At 36.9% G+C, this 18,246-nt stretch overlaps 1 protein-coding gene across 1 annotated transcript in view; it reads right to left on the bottom strand.

Annotated features, from left to right (window-relative positions):
• The window catches only part of CFAP47 (cilia and flagella associated protein 47), a 543,896-nt gene that overhangs the window by 205,264 nt on the left and 320,386 nt on the right, over window positions 1-18,246 (bottom strand). The window lies entirely within an intron of this gene.

The following is an 18,246-nucleotide window of genomic DNA, read 5'->3' as shown; positions in this document are numbered from 1 at the left end:
CTCAAAATGTACTTTTTTTGATAATATAAGACACAATCTTGTTTCGTTATTGTATGGTGCAAAGCAGAAAGAAAGAACCTGGGGCTGACAGAACCCCCAAATGTTATGACAAGACACAGATTAACAAATGAACAAGCTGGAAACTCTGGCTCTGGGAGGACACGTATGGGAGGGCAGCCAGAGGAGAAAGGTGAATTAGTCAAACATTTGTGCCTGGGATTTTCAAAAACAGAAGCAAAATTATAATCAAGTATGTAGACCAGACATAAGAAAAACTAGGTCAGGCTGACATCAGTGACCAGTTCTACAAGTCAAGAAAGACCTAGGATCCCAAGTTCAGAGGCAAGGTTCTTGTTTGAGGGAGCTTGGGCTGTCCAGAACAAGGGTGGATGGTAGGAAGAGTTTACCGGTACCTAGGGAGGAGTCTGAAAACAACTCACTAGTATTGTAAGAAATAAAGTTGAAGTCTATAGCTGAGTACTAGAACACGAGGGATAGAGGAAGATGCAATCACAAGGATGGGATCATACAAAGAAGGGGCCCAGGCTGCCAGATTAATATTACTGTACTACTCATGAGACTGCAGGCATGACAGGGGAGCCTGGGGGACAGCACCAATGGGTGCTTACATCCCAGGTCTCAGAAGAGAATTGGCTCAGGACCTGGGATGAAGTATTTGAGCAGAGACAGTAGGGAAAAGGGAAAGAAATTGGATATTGTCTATGGAAGCTGCTGACGGTGTAACGAGAAGAATTCTTTAAAATATTAACAGTTGATAAATAAACATTTAACAAAATTTTAAAAAGGGGCGCCTGGGTGGCTCAGTCAGTTGAGTGTCAGACTTCAGCACAGGTCATGATCTCGTGGTCTGTGAGTTCGAGCCTCGCGTCGGGATCTGTGCTGACAGCTCAGAGCCTGGAGCCTGCTTCCAATTCTGTGTCCCTCTCTCACTCTGCCCTTCCCTCGCTCATGCTCTGTCTCTCTCTCTGTCAAAAATAAACATTAAAAAAAATTTTTTTAAATATTAACAGTTGGGGTTGCCTGCGTGGCTCAGTAGGTTAAGCACCCGACTCTTGACTTTGGCTCAGGTCACAATCTCAAGGTTCATGAGATTGAGCCCCTCATCAGATTTGCTCTCTCCCCCTCTCTCTGCTCCTCCCCTGCGCACACACACACATTCTCTGTCTCTCTCTCTCTCTCTCAAAATAAATAAATAGGCTTAAAAAGACTAAAATATGAACAGTAAGACACCATTGCTGTGTGGGATACATTTCATGTGCTTCCTGAGATTCCCTTGGTTCCTCCACCTGCAACTTCCTCCAGAACTAATGGAGCCAACCCCTCAGCTTCTGTGTCATGGACAGGTAGATCAGTCCCATGCTCAGAATTTCTGGCTCCTCTTGCCATGGTAGCACATGGAACCTGGCATTCTGTGGGGCCAGGGAAGGCCATCTCAAAGCCTAGCCCCATTAACTCCCATGGAGTAAAATCTGGCCAATAGGTACAGGAGACAGGAGGTTAACATATACACAGAATTCCTTTCCTCCCTCTCCCACGAGGATGGCTCAGAGGCACTTTTCACACTGTTTTGCAAAAGTGACACTTGCTGAGCGACCTGTTGCATCTATTCATGGAGATAGCTAGCAGACACTGAGATAGCAGCTCAAGCGTCATTCACTGTTTCACTTTCCATCCTTCCCTTTCTTGTTTCTCTTTTTTCTCACTCTCATTGCCCTGAGTTTGCAACTCCCAAGTAAAGCATCAGTATATGATTCTTGCTTTGGGCTTCGTTTTCTAGGGGACTCAAACTAAGACAATCACCAACCTAAGAATAAAGAGCAGTGTGACTTTTTAATGCAGCATTGCAAAAAGGAAAAATCAACAAAGACTTTAGATTTGAGTGCTTACTCAAAAGACTTGATGTGACCTCTTACATGGCCTCTGAAAGGGATTTTAATTTTCTGGGATTGACTTTCTCCATTTGCAAAATGGAGACGTAAAGTGGTGGCATTATTCTGTACAGCAATGGTTCCCCAACTCTAATATGTGGATTAACTATGATGGTGATCCAGAAGGAGGCTTTTATTTTATTTTTAAACATTTATTTATTATGAGAGAGAGCAAGAGCACAGAGGATGGGCAGAGAGACAGGGAGACAGAGAATCCCAAGCAGGTTTTGCATTGTCAGCGCAGAACCCAATGCGGGGCTCGACCTCACAAATCGTGAGATCATGACCTGAGCAGGGTCAAGAATCAGATGAGTCAGATGCTTAACCGACTCAGCCACACAGGCGCCCCTTGAAAGAGACTTTTAAAATACAGGTTCCTAGACCTCTTCCGACCTGGGAGTGATTCAGTAGGTCTAGAGTTGGCCCTTGAAGGTGTATTTTGTAAAAGGTCCCCAGGTGCCACTGTACAGCCAGAGTTGGCAACTATCAGCAACATGGAAAGAACGCAGGCTTTGGACACTGCACCTCTCAAATCACTTTCATTTGTCAGAAGCTCAGCTAAAACTAGCAGGAACCACAGAGGTAATGTGTTGACCCAGTAAGTGGCATGCCCAAAGGGAATGACCACCTTTACAGTGACAGCATCCAGAGATGCACCTGAAATCATAAGATGTCATCCATCTTTCTCTACGTGGACCTCATTCTTGGAGACTCTACCCACTTACACCAGACTTCTATCCTCCCAGCTTGGCAGACCTGGGGAAAAATATCCCTTTTCCAGGGCACCTGGGTGGCTCAGTCATTTGAATGTCCAACTTTGGCTCCAGTCATCATCTTGCATTCGTGGGTTCGAGCCCCATATCGGGCTCTGTGCTGACACCTCAGAGCCTAGAGCCTGCTTTGGATTCTGTATCTCCCTTTCTCTCTGCCCCTCCCCTACTTGTGCTTTGTCTCTCTCTCTCAATCTCTCCCTCTCAAAAAAAAAAAAAAAAAAGTTAAAGAAAATTTAAAAAATATATATTCCTTTTCCAAAATTCCAGCAAAGATCCCAAGTCTCTCTAAACCAACTCAAATCCTGAAATAATTTCTGTAGCCAGGTGAATAAACACTCCAATGACTAGCAAGCTAAGTAGACAAGCAGTGACCAGCTTGAACTGTGTATCAGGGTTATCATGTGCCCAATTACTGTCATTTCCACTAGTTTATAAGCTTCCTGAGGACAAGAATTTAGTATGATTTCTTCATCATTTGAACCCCTTTAAAACAAATCCAGATGAATGAATGAAAGTCTCCTAAATTTTTGATAAAATATAATGAAGTTTCTCACAAAAATAGATTTTAAAAAGTAACAAAACAAATGAAGAATGGAAGAGGCATAGTTTACAGTTAAACTATACATTTTTAGGACAAATAATTAAATGAAATGCAGCATAGTTTATATATGGATATGCATATATAATTAAATCATTTTTATTTATTTTCTTAAATCATTTTTATATGTGAGAAAACATGCACTATGCCCAGAAAAAAAAAAATCCAAGCTATCAATCCTCCACAGAAATTCTTTTTTTTTCCTCCACAGAAATTCTTTCCTAACATTTCCAGTAAGCATTTCTAGTTTTTTCTCTTCTTATTATCTTAAGACTTATTGGAATCACACAATTAGAGCTCAAATATTCTGATAAAGATTTACATATTACTACATAATTTCCATCTCAAAAATCACAATGTTAACTGCAAGTCTAAAATCTCTCTTTCTTGGGGCACCTGGGTGGCTCAAGTTGGTTAAGCATTCGACTCTTGATTTTGGCTCAGGTCACAATCTCATGGGTTTGTGGTATTGAGCCCCGTGATGGGCTCTGCGCTGACAGTGTGGAACCTGCTTGGCATTCTCTTTCTTCCTCTCTCCCACTCGCTTGCTCTCTCTCTCAAAATAAATAAATACAACTTTAAGAAATAAATAAATAAAATCTCTCTTTCTTCAGAGAAAGATAAATATGAGATGATCTCACTTATATGTGGAATATAAAAAACAAAACAAGTAATCGAACAAACAAAAAAACCAGAAAGAGACCCACAAATACCCAGAACCAACTGATGGTTGCCTGAGGGAAGAGAGTGGGGGGATGGGCAAAATGGGTGGAGAGGAGTGGGAAGATCTAGGCTTCCAGTCGCGGAATGAATAAGTCATGGGTATGGAAGGTACAGCGCAGGGAACCATTAATGATATTGTAATTGTGTTGTATGGTGGCGGAAGCTCCACTTGTGGTAAGCACAGACCTATAGCATAACACAGAGACTTGTCCAATCACTGTTATACACCTAAAAATAATGTTAACATCGTGCATCAGGTGTACTTCAATCAATCAGTGTAAAATCTCTTTTTCTGACAAAAACCAAGGTTGTTGGCTAGAAATAAAATTTTAAAAAATGACATTTCTAAAGGGGAGTTTATACAAAAGGGAGACACTCAATGTTCTAATCAGGTTATAACCACCCACAAGTGGGACAAAGAAAATAAATGAAAACATACCCTGAAATGGAAAGAGATAGGAGTGAACAGTCTCAGCAGCTCGGTCATTTGTCCATTCCAGAGGCAGCTTGGGCCAAGGCCAGATTATAAGAGCACATGACCCAGTTTTCTGACTCAGCCAAGGAATCTGTGAGCAGGGTTATGAACTGAGGACAATACTTTGATCAACAGGACTGATCCCTGCACCCACTAGTGTGATTAGGGAAGAGGAGCAAAAGGTTCAGTTACTGTTCATGAACACATTCTCCAAAGGTGATGCCTTTCAATGACTCAGATTATGATAAAACATATTACAGAAAGCAGGATAATCAATAAAATATAAATATCAATGGTTAGACCTTGAAATGTGTACATAGGGTTATTAATAGGTTTACCTTTTAAGTACCCGGTCACCTGCTGACCACTAAAACTTCCATCATTTCTTCTCTCACTCCATCATCGGATTCCCCCCCCCCCCCCGCCTTTTCCTAATGTTAGATCCCAGCTATGTTTCTATAGGAAGTCAGACAGTTAGGTGCAACTGGGCAGTCCTCCACATCCCAGAGTTGGTGAGGAGGCACCTCTCGGAGAAAAGACAAGATGATTATTTCCCTCCACAAGAAGGTGATCACACCATAATACTTATTAAAACACCAAAGAGAAAGATCAAAATGTTTTAAGTATAAAGGACAAAATGAAAATTCTCTCAGATTCTATGCTTAAAGGTAAAATAAAGAAACTTAGTAAATGTAGGAATGGTAAATAATCATAGACGTAATGCCAAAAAGAGACTGACTTCAAATACCTTCATTATGTTTTATTACATATATGTGTGATATTACAATGGAATGTGCCACTAGTTAGCATTTGTTGCGTTCAAATGAGTACTACAGTTGCCCACAAACTTAAGAACAAAATTCTATTTCAGACACTATTTTTCCACTGACTTTTATTTTTAAAAAATGAAGTTTTATACTCTATTCACACACACACAAACACACACACAGATATAGCAGCGACAAGCAAACACATAAGATTTTCTAAATTATGTACATACACTTAACTAACTACTTTCACGATTTCTGAATTTCACTATTCTAAAGTTCGATGTATTAAATTTAATACACCTTCATTAAAATCCCTTCTGGACCCCCATGCATGAAAATAGAAAATAAATTCATAAAACAAAGCTGCACCTTCATTTTGTTTTTCTGAAAAATAAGAAAAAGTGGCTATTATACCAGAACCTTCAAATATTAGAATAAAAATTGATCAACCAAGGAGATAAGGCCATGTAATTATTTTCAATCAGATAACATGTGTATAGAAACAACTGATTTAAAATAGAAATGGCTGAAAGTTATAAGCAGACAATTATAGCAGTTATAGAGCAGACAATAATACACATTTAACATGTCAATCTAGTCACTAACAATTTGTATATCATTTGAAACTGAAAACCAGAGGTGGGGCCTTTTTTATTCAAACAATAAAAGTCAAAGGTTGGGTTAAGTTCTCATACGGCTAGTCATATTTCTTGATGCCACGACCAGTGTCAGTACATCTAACTAGTTAGTTATCCAAAGAAGTAATACCCTGAGTCACAAGATAGACTGAAAGAATGAGCCATAGAAGAGTGACAACCTATAATGAAAATGTCACTCAAAGCATACCCCAATGATGGCAAACACTAGGGACGATTATCTACATCAAATTTCTAAAAGACTAGGATCTTTTCTATTGTGTTCACTGCTATATCTTGGGTACCTTAACACTGCTTATACACAGTAGGTTCTCAATAATAAGTATTTGTTGGCTAAAGTATCCCATAATCTAGCTTCTTTGTTCAAAGAGTGAATTATGCCACTATCGACTTGATTCTAGCTGAAGTGCTTACCCTCTGTGTGTTTCAATTTTCTCACCTATAAAATGTGGAAGTTGGGCTAAATCAGGAGCTTTCAAATTGTATTCATCAGAACCCCAGCCTTCTGAGAATGTGCTTCATGAACCACTGCTGGGGATACAATAATAGGTGGGAAGAGGGCAAACAGACTTAGTTCTGAAGCATCTTCTCTGATTTTGAACAGAGAAGCTTTCCATTTACCTAATTTATATATTGGGTGTTTCAGAGCCCAGAGTGCTGACCATTACACCATGGGACCTATATTGGGTGTTTTATAATATTTCAACCTCCCTCCCAAAACAACTATTGTTACTGTGAATATACTCTTAAACAATCAGTGCATCAAGAAAAACATGTGGGGAAATTAGGAAATACTTTCAGATTAATGAAAATGAAGATAAAAACACAAAAACTTATAGGATTCAACTAACCTAGTAATTTATAGCTGTAAATCCCTATAAGGAATTTTAAACTATAAATGCCTATAATAAAGAAGAAGAGAGATCTGAAATCAAAAACCTAAACTTTCACTTTAAGACAGAGAAAAAAGAAGAGGTACCTAAACTGAAAGTAGAATGAAAAAAATAAAGATTGAAAGAGAAATTAATGAAATAGAGAAAACAACAGAAAGAAATCTCGGAAACCAAAAGCTAGTTCTTTGAAAAGATCCACAAAATTGACAAACATTTAGCTCAATGGACCAAGAGAAACAGAAAATATTCAAATTACTGGAATAAACTAGGAGCATTACTTCTGCCTTATAGAAACAAAATGGAATGTAAGAGAATGGTATAAACAATTGTATGGCAAAATTTACATAATTTAAATGACACAAACCATGGAAACTGATTGAAAAAAGAAAGAGACATTCTAAATAGATCTATATAAGGCACCTGGGTGGCTCAGTTGGCTAAGTGGTTAAGCGTCTGACTTCAGCTCAGATCATGATCTCCTGGTTTGTGAGTTCCAGCCCTGTATCAGGCTCTATGCTGACAGCTCAGGGCCTGGAGCCTGCTTCAGACTCTGTGTCTCCCTTCTCTCTCTGCCCCTGCTCACACACTCTATCTCTCTCTTTCTCTCTCTCTCTCTCTCTCTCAAAAAATAAACATTAAATTTTTTTTTTAAAAAATACATCTATATAACAAGTAAACATATTGAATCAGTAACTAAAAATCCCCCAACAAAGAAAAGCCCATGACCAGATGACTTTACTGGAGAAATATACCAAACACTTAAAGAATCAACACCAATCCCTCTGAAATGCTTCCAAAAGAAATAAGAGGAAGGAACACTTCCTAACTCTTTCCATAAGGCCAGTATTATTGCACAGACATTATAATAAAAACTGTAGACCAAAATTTCTTATGAATATAAAAACAAAATTAAATAGAATTCAGCAACATATAGAAGAATTATCAGCATTACTGTCTTAATGTGTTTGGGATGGTATAACAAAATAGCATAGACTACGTGGCTCATAAACAACACATTTATCACAATTCTGCAGACTCAAAGTCCAAGAATGAGGTATCAGCAGTCGGGTGAGGATGTTCTTCTGGGTTTCAGATTTCTCTCTGTATCCTCCCATAAGAGATAGGGTGAACTAGCACCCTGGGGCATCTTTTATGAGGATATTAATCCCATTTATGAGGGCTGTGTCCTCATGACCTAATCACCTTCTAAAGGCCATACTTCCTAATAGTATCACCTTGGCCATTAGGTTTTCAACATATGAATTCTGAAGGACCAAAAACATTCAGATCATGGCAATTACCAAATGGGATTTATCACAGGGATGCAAGATTTGTTTAACATCCAAAAATCAATGATATGCTTTATCAATAGAACAAAAGAATATAAAAAAATAAAAAAAAAACTACATGCTCATCTCAATTATGCAAAAAGTAATTTAGAAAAATACAATACACTTCCCTGAGAAAAACACTCAACAAACTAGGAAGAGATGGGTGGTTCCTCAACCTCATAGAGGGTATCTATGAGCTACCTACAACTATCATGATACTTAATGATTAAACACTGGATTCTTTGTCCATAAATTCAGGAAGAAGACAAGAATGTGCCCTCTTATCACTTCTATTTAACATTGTAGTTGAAGTATTGACTAGATAAATTAGGTAAGAAAAAGAGATAAAAACAATCCATTTCAGAAGGGAAGATATAAGATGATCTCTATATGCATATAACATGATACTGTAGACAGAAAATCCTAAGGAAACCAGTAAAACATATTAGAATTAAAAAATCAATTCATCAAGGTCACATGATATAATTTTAATATACAACATCAATTATATTTCTATACATTTGCAATGAATAATCTAAAAATGAAATTAAGAAAACAATTCCATTTGTAATATCATGAAAAAGGATAAAATACTTAGGAATATACTTAACAAAAAAGTACAAAACTTATACTCTTAAAACTACAAAACACTGTTGTTGAAAGATATTAAGGGATATCTAAAGAAATGGAAAAATACTGCATGGTCATGAATCACAAGACTTAATATTGTTAAAATGACAATCTTCTCCAAATTGATTTATATATTCAATGCAATACCTATCAGGTGGCCAGTTGGCTTGCTTGCAGAAACTGACAAACTGATTCTAAAATCCATATGAAATTGTGAGAATACCAGAACAGCCAAACAATTTGGCTAAAAAAGGACAATGTAGTAGGACACACACTTTCTGATTTCAAAACTTACTACAAAGCAAAAGTAATCAGAAAAGTGTGGTACTGGCATAAGGAAAGGCATATAGATCTATGGATATAATAGAGAATCCAGAAATAAACCATGTATTTATGGTCAACTGGTTTTCAACAAGGGTATCAAGATAATTCAATGCAGAAAGAATGGTTGTTTCAACAAATGGTTCCAAGACCACTGGGACAGCCACATTCAAAAGAATGAAGTTAGACCCTTACCTCAAACAATATACAAATATTAACCCAAAATGGATGAAAGACCTAAATGTAAGGACTAAAGCTGTAAGATTCTTAGAAGAAAATAGAGCTAAATCTTCATGACTTCAAATTTGGCAATGGATTCTGAAATATGACATCAAAAACAAGAGCAACAAGATCAACAACAAAAATAAATTACACTCCATTACAATTAACAACTATGCTTCAGAGAATATTATCAAGAGTGGAAAGACAACCCACAGAATGGAAGAAACTATTTGCAAAACCTATATCTGATAAAGTATTGTATCTAGAATATAGATGGAACACTTGCAAATCAATAAGAAAAAGACAGCTTAAAAATGGGTAAAAGTTCTGAATAGACATTTATGCAAATGATATGTAAGTAGCCAATAAGGACATGGAAAGAAACTCAACATCCTGAGGCACCTGATTTGCAGGGAAATGCAAATCAAAACCACAATAGACACCATTTCTACCCACTAGGATCACTGAAATTAAAAAGTCAGATAACAAGTGTTGTTGATAATGTGGAGACAATGGAAACCTCACACACTGCTAGGGAAATATAAAATGGTATGGCCACTTTGGAAAACAGTCTGGCAGTTCCTCAAATGTTTAAACATGGTTACCATGTGACCCAACAGTTCCACTTACAGATATATATATAAACACACCCAGGAAAAACAGAAACATATGTTCAGCCCAAAAAATGTTTATAGCAGCATTATTCATACTAGGCAAAAGGTAGAAGCAACCCGAACATTCATCAACTGATGAATGGATAACCCAAATGTGTTATAGTCATACAATGGAGTATTATTTGGCCAATGAAAGGCCAATGAAATTAAGAAAACAATTCCATTTGTAGTATCATGAAAAAGGATAAAATACTTAGGAATATATTTAACAAAAAAGTACAAAACTTATACTCTTAAAACTACAAAACACTGTTGTTGAAAGATATTAAGGGATATCTAAAGAAATGGAAAAATACTGCATGGTCATGAACGTGGGTGAACTAGGAAAACATTATGCTAGGTAGAAGAAGGTAATCATAAAATGCCATATATTACATGATGTCCTTTATATGAAATCTCCAAGAAGAGGCAAATCCATGTAGAGACAAAGATTAATGATTAATTAGGACTGAGGGGTAGGGTGGATGATAAAGAGTTGATAGCTAAAGGGCAATGAGTTTCTTTTTGAGGTGATATAAATGTTTTAAAATTGACTGGGGTAATGGTTACATGTATTTAGGCATATATTGGAAACCACTGATTTATACACTTCAAATTGGTGAACTGCATGATATATGAATATCTCAATAAAGTTATTACAAATGAAATACATTAATAGAAGAATAAAATTTAAGATGAGTATAGGTAAATATCCTTTTATTTTTCACTTGATGTAAATTCAAATGTATATAAAGTATTCACATAACAGGTATTGCCTTTTATGATTATGATTACAAGTCTTCTCAGAAGGTAGGCTATAGCGTAAACTATTACATTTATAATTTTTTAAATGTTTATTTATTTTTATTTTATATTTTATTATTTATTTATTTATCTTATTATTTATTTATTTATATTTTATTTTTTTATTTATATTTTATATATTTATTTTATATTTTATTTTTATTTATTTTTATTTTAATGTTTATTATTTTTGAGACAATGCGAGAGACAGAGTACAAGCAGCAGAGGGGCAGACAGAGGGAGACACAGAATCCGAAGCAGGCTCTAGGCTCTGAGCTGTCAGCCCTGAGCCCGACGTGGGGCTCGAACTCACAAACCGCGAGATCATGACCTGAGCCGAACGCCCAACCGACTGAGCCACTCAGGCGCCCCTACATTTGTAATTAGATATTAAACCTAAAGATTGTACATAGAATATATGGTTTTTGTTCTTAGGAGATTTTGATCTTAGGAGATTTAAATGTAGTATGTGGATCACTGATTGCCTTTTGGAATTTAATAACATTCTTTTATAGACTGTAATTGGACTTGATGGCTTACAAATGTGGCAATCCTATATGAAATATGCATTTGAATTATATTTCTAAGTGAATTAAAGACATTCTATTTCAAAAGTCCTGTGCAAATTTAAAAAGTTTTTTACCAAAAACAATGTAATAAATATATCACCACAAATTTAACTATAGCTATTTTGAGAAAAATGAACTAAAGTACACTTTTAAGATTGGGTGATTTAGTGATGTGAATAGTAAAGTATAGTCAATTGCTTCAGTTTAACTCAGCTTAAGCATTAAAACTAACATTTTAACTGGTACTCTGTTAAATGAAATTTACTTTTATTCTATTTGAAATGCATGTGTGGTTATTTGATATAACCCAGAGATATTAGGTTTATTTGTCCAAGAACATTTAATAAATTTTAAGCAGGAATTTGTGTTCATTTTTAGTGCAACAATTTTTCAGTCTTATTTTCATACTGAAGGATAATTTGGCTATTACAATAATGTATTTAATCCTTATAAAATGGATAGAACTACATATAATGTAAGTTATTAATAATAAATTTCTAGTACAGTTTATAATCACATTACATATTAAATAGCTGTCACGGAAGGATTTAGTGAGTACCTGTCACCTATTAGATCACTAGTTATTAGTAAGTATTAAAGAATTAAGAAAATTGGAATCAAATGGGAGAAGGTATAGACAGAGAACAGTGTTCCTAAAATATGCACTAATATGCCTGCCATATATCCCTTGAGAGACAACAAGAAATTGAGTCAAAATAAAATACTAGAAGCTGAAGAGGTAACCGTGGAAATGAGAGTTTTGAGCTCTGTGTAAGTGATCAGCAAAACCAGCCTAGAGCCTATTTTTCATGGGTGGCACAATACACATAGGACCCTCTATACTGGGGAGGTAAGTGCTCCTGGATCCACTGGAGATTTCCTGTTTACCTCTACCCATTTAGGGTCCTCCCGCCCATATATTTCAATATACCCAAAATCACAGGTAGATGAGATTTTAAATCAAGATCTACAACCAGGCAAAAGTCTAGGCTTTATGAGGCCTGAGGCTTTGAAAATTTAGGGACCTTCTTGAAGAGAAAGAATGCAAAATTGCGAATATAAAACTAGGTACAGAGACTAACAAGTGGGGTCAAAAAAGGAAGAGTAGTAAAATTTATGTGTCTTTGGAATCATAGTAAATCTGCCTCTGAAATCACTAAATGTTTCAGTAATATCTTGTGGTCAGATTTAATAGTTCTGGTGCCTAGAGGTGAAGTACTTTAAGGGTGACAAGACTAGAATATAATGAATGGCCGCATTTATTAGGTATATCATATAGCACTTGAATTCTTCACATATGTCATCTCATTAAATCTGCATCTCATCGAGAAGAGATAGATGTGATTACTTTTTCCATTTGTGAAGTACTGATGAATACCTGAGTCATGAACAGTGGGAGTAAAGAAGGAAAGAAGAGAAGGAAATAAATTGCAAAAACTGAGAACTAAAAGATAAATTGCAGTATGACCTCAAAAAAGAGAAGCGTCAAGCAGATAGCCAGATTTCTAATATAAAACACAGGGTGGATATATGTCCCATCATATGAAAAGATGAAGATTATATGATAAGGAACAAACTCAATGGAGAATAATAATACATTCATTTTGAATCTGAGGGACAAATCTCTCTATTTGTATATATATTTGCATACATATATCTAGGTAGGCATGTCATATGCTTCTGAATATCTGAGTTGAAAACAGAAGGAAAAGGATAGGAATAGAGATAAATTTTAGTGATGTTAATGGTAGTTTTAACTATGGGAGTGTACCAAATCCCTTACAGGATACATTAAAAGTAATAATAGCCCCAATAGAACAAGTAGGACCTTGAAGACTCCCATATTGATGGAGTAAACAGAAGAACACACAAAAAGACTAAGCAGAAATCTTGTCAAGGGGATGGAGAAGAAATGCTGGGAACAAGGTTAAAGACTTATGTCAAATGTCTAGACTTCTGAGTACATGCCTAATCATCCAGGTTAAATGTAATAGAGATACAGTAAAATGTAGACTGAGAATGGTCCATTGGCTTTGGTAATTAGAAAGCAACTGCCCATTTTACTACAGTGGTAGAGCAAAAGCCAGATTTGAGAGGTTGAGAACTACTCATGCAAGAATACAAACTGCATGTATGGATAAAGGACCTGAATGTGAGACAGGAAACCATCAAAACCTTAGAGGAGAAAGCAGGAAAAGACCTCTCTGACCTCAGCCGTAGCAATCTCTTACTCGACACATCCCCAAAGGCAAGGGAATTAAAAGCAAAAGTGAATTACTGGGACCTTATGAAGATAAAAAGCTTCTGCACAGCAAAGGAAACAACCAACAAAACTAAAAGGCAACCAACGGAATGGGAAAAGATATTTGCAAATGACATATCGGACAAAGGGCTAGTCTCCAAAATCTATAAAGAGCTCACCAAACTCCACACCCGAAAAACAAATAACCCAGTGAAGAAATGGGCAGAAAACATGAATAGACACTTCTCTAAAGAAGACATCCGGATGGCCCACAGGCACATGAAAAGATGTTCAACGTCACTCCTCATCAGGGAAATACAAATCAAAACCACACTCAGATATCACCTCACACCAGTCAGAGTGGCCAAAATGAACAAATCAGGAGACTATAGATGCTGGAGAGGATGTGGAGAAACGGGAACCCTCTTGCACTGTTGGTGGGAATGCAAATTGGTGCAGCTGCTCTGGAAAGCAGTGTGGAGGTTCCTCAGAAAATTAAAAATAGACCTACCCTATGACCCAGCAATAGCACTGCTAGGAATTTACCCAAGGGATACAGGAGTACTGATGCATAGGGGCACTTGTACCCCAATGTTTATAGCAGCACTCTCAACAATAGCCAAATTATGGAAAGAGCCTAAATGTCCATCAACAGATGAATGGATAAAGAAATTGTGGTTTATATACACAATGGAGTACTACGTGGCAATGAGAAAGAATGAAATATGGCCCTTTGTAGCCACGTGGATGGAACTGGAGAGTGTGATGCTAAGTGAAATAAGCCATACAGAGAAAGACAGATACCATATGGTTTCACTCTTATGTGGATCCTGAGAAACTTAACAGAAACCCATGGGGGAGGGGAAGGAAAAAAAAAAAAAAGAGGTTAGAGTGGGAGAGAGCCGAAGCATAAGAGACTCTTAAAAACTGAGAACAAACTGAGGGTTGATGGGGGGTGGGAGGGAGGGGAGGGTGGGGGATGGGTATTGAGGAGAGTACCTTTTGGGATGAGCACTGGGTGTTGTATGGAAACCAATTTGACAATAAATTTCATATATTGGAAAAAAAAATAAACGCAGGATAGCTTTACTACTCAATCATTTTCTTTAAAAAAAAAAAAAGAATACAAACTGCAAATACAGATCACTCTACTGAAAAGTATGTTTGTCATGGGAAAAGTATGAATTTCTTTAGTTTCTGAAGCCTGAGAAGGTTTGAGGGTCAAAAGTGAAGGAACTGCTCTCAAAGAAGGAGGAGCTGTGATAAAGGATGGAGAAGAGCCCAAGAGCAGGTTATCTGGGATAAGACAAAGGTCTTGCTACACACAGCAAGGTTGATAGAGTAGAATCCTACTATTTAGAGACTGAGGGGGATGGGCTAAGGGGGTTAAGGAAGAGTATGTGGTCATGTAGCCCTTTCTGCTCTAAGACAGAGGTGACAAAGTCATTTGCCCAGTGAAGGTTGGAGATGGATAAGGACTGGAGAAAAGAGGATGTTTGAGAAGACTAAAAACTGTGTGGAGAGACTGTTGTGAGCCATGCTAGAGTCCTTGGGTATGCAAGTAGAAGGATCAATGCCTAGACAGAAATATCTACTGGGAGGATTAAATGAGAAAAACTATGAAACGAACTGTCACAGTGCTTTGCATATTGTTGGTGCTCAACAAATACTAGACCTAGACCTACTCCAGTCTACCAACACAAAAGTGTCACAGGATCTCTGAGACCTATGAAGTGGGACAACACATGATGTTCCTTCCATGGGAAAATGTTGTCATATATGTACATCTGTAGAGATGGATTCACCCACTTATATGCATATGCACTCTCTCTACAGCTTTCTTTCATTCCGTTGAAAGCATTATAATGTTAAATGGTAGGATGGGAAAAATAATACCTTTCTAAATGATGGAGCTAAAATAAATATGGATTTAAGTAGATTATTTTAAATAATTTCAGTAATAGCTATTATTAATCGGAAATATGGACTTTTCGTTAGGAATTTCAAAAAGGTAAAAACTGATAGGAAACATTGATATGAATGGGTTGAAGACAGCCACTTTTAATACCTCAAAACTAGTTCCAGGGGGTGCCTGAGTGGGCTCAGTCAGTTAAGCGGCCAACTTCAGCTCATGTCGCAATCTCGCAGTTCATGAGTTCAAGCCCTGCATCAGGCTCTGTGCTGACAGCACGGAGCCTGCAGCCTGCTTTGGATTCTGTGTCTCCCTCTCTGTCTGACACTCCCCTTGCACATACTCTGTTTCTCTCTCTTTCTCAAAAAAAAACATAAAACATTAAAAAAAAAAACCTCGTTCCTTTTGATGACTTTAGAACTTTAAGAGATTATAAAAATGACCCTACTTGTACCTCTTTCCTGCAATTAGCAGGGACACTGGGCTATTGCTACTTCTCCAGATAAATGCTTGTCATTTCCTTCTTTCTCCATGCCACCCATAAAAAACAAGATTTAGGGGTGCCTGGCTGGTTCAGTCTGTAGAGCATGTGACTCTTGATCTCAGGGTTGTGAGTTCAAGCCCCATGTTGGGTGCAGAGATTACTTAAAAAAATAAAATATTTTTAAAAACAAGATTTGTTTCTATTTATTTGTTTATTTGTTTGTTTCTATTTATTCTATTTATTCTATTTATTCTATTTATTCTATTTATTCTATTCTGTATTTATTACTAGGAATTTTATGGTTTGTTTTCTTCAAAGTGGCTTATATCCCAAAGATTAGCTTTTTATATGCTTAACTCTACTATTCTTTGTCCCAAATTCTAATAGAATGTTATTTATTAAACTTAAAAAACATCTGTTTTTTCCTTCTCATTAATCAAGTCCACCGCTTAACAATAGAATGTACACTGTTCAGGCTATGTATTTTATTCAATCTGCTAGTATCCTGAGTTAGAATATTCTGTTTTTGTAAACTTAATTTATTTAAATGTATGCTGAAGGATGCTGAAACAGAAACCTGCGCTACAAGCTCTACAAAGCAAACTGCCTAGAAAATCAAGTTAGACAGGAACCACAATATGCAAATTACATTTTTAAACTTTTCTGCATGATCTTTTAAAAAATTTACAGTTCTATTTTTCTTAATTCTCACAATATCCTCTTACTCAAATACGCAGTTAACAATTATATGAGAGAAAAATATTAGCCTTTGAAAATTATCTAAGTGAAAGATTTTTAAATATAGATAACTTCATACTTATTTATAATTAAAGAGCATTTTAATATGCCAATTTTCATCATTTTTCCCAAAGGAATTGATGCTCAACAGTGTTGAGTGAATGGCTGAATAAGTGAATTGTTTGGGCTGGGAATCCTAGCTGGGCTTATAATACACAGTTTTATCCAGTTATCTCAAAGGGGTAAAAAATTATCCTAATAAATTCTCCACTTAAAAATTTAATAGCACAGGGGCACCTGGGTGGCTCATTTGGTTAAGCGTCTGATTCTTGATTTCAGTTCAGGTCATGATCTCAAGGTTAGTGAGTTCGAGATCCACATCAGGCTCTGCACTGACAACACAGAGCGTGCTTGGGATTCTCGCTCTCTACCTCTCTCTCTCTCTCTCTCTAAAAATAAATGAGCACTTAAAAATATTTAATAGTACATTGAAAAGATTAAAAAGACAAAAATTTCACTTAAGAGCTGTCACCAGCTTGACAGCTAATAAGTCAAACATGCCCTCACAGTTATTGCATAAACTCAAGCTTTTCGGTTTATTTTTTATTATTTTGAATGTTTAGACAGGGCACATACTCTCCAGTCTATGGTAGGCTCCATCATCCCTCTTGTCTGAGACAAGACCTAATTAATAAATCCTTGTTATCTGCTTGGCCACTTAGCATTTGAATCTGAGATCTTAGATCTCCTAGGAAGGCAAAATGAACAGATGATCTTGTGACGTTATGATGTGTAACCACCTTTTGGATTTAGAAACATTTTATAGTTAACACAAAGCCACAGGAGGGGTGCCTGGGTGGCTCAGTTGTTTAAGTGTCTGACTTTGGCTCAGGTCATGATCTCATGGTTCGTGGGTTCGAGCCCCGCATTGGGCTCTGCACTGACAGTGAGGAGCCTACTTGGGATTCTCTCTCTCTCTCTCTCTCTCTCTCTCTCTCTGCCCCTGCCCCATCTGCGTGCACTCTCTCTCTCTAAATAAATAAATAAACTTTAAAAAAAAGCCACAGGAGGGGCGCCTGGGTGGCTCGGTTGGTTAAGCGTCCGACTTCGGCTCAGGTCATGATCTCACGGTCCGTGGGTTCGAGCCCCGCGTCAGGCTCTGTGCTGACAGCTCAGAGCCTGGAGCCTGTTTCAGATTCTGTGTCTCCCTCTCTCTCTGCCCCTCCCCTGTTCATGCTTTGTCTCTCTCTGTCTCAAAAATAAATAAACGTTAAAAAAGTAAAAAAAAAAAAAAAAAAAGCCACAGGAAAAGAAACAAGGAAAATTTAACAAAACCTAAGTTAGCAACAATATAAAGTAGAATCCATGACACTGGAGTTATGATACATTGTAGGAATAGCCCTAGTAAAGAAATTATAATCCTATTATTATCTACCAGCTTGGAAAGAAGTGAAAAGAAACCTAATTTTGGATAGTTTAAGTTGCTTAGTCACACTGTTTACA

This window comes from Panthera tigris, chromosome X (genome assembly GCF_018350195.1).
Source record: "Panthera tigris isolate Pti1 chromosome X, P.tigris_Pti1_mat1.1, whole genome shotgun sequence".
NCBI lineage: Eukaryota > Metazoa > Chordata > Mammalia > Carnivora > Felidae > Panthera > Panthera tigris.
The sequence above is the reverse complement of the archived record's forward strand: the minus strand, read 5'-3'. Positions and strand labels throughout refer to the sequence as shown.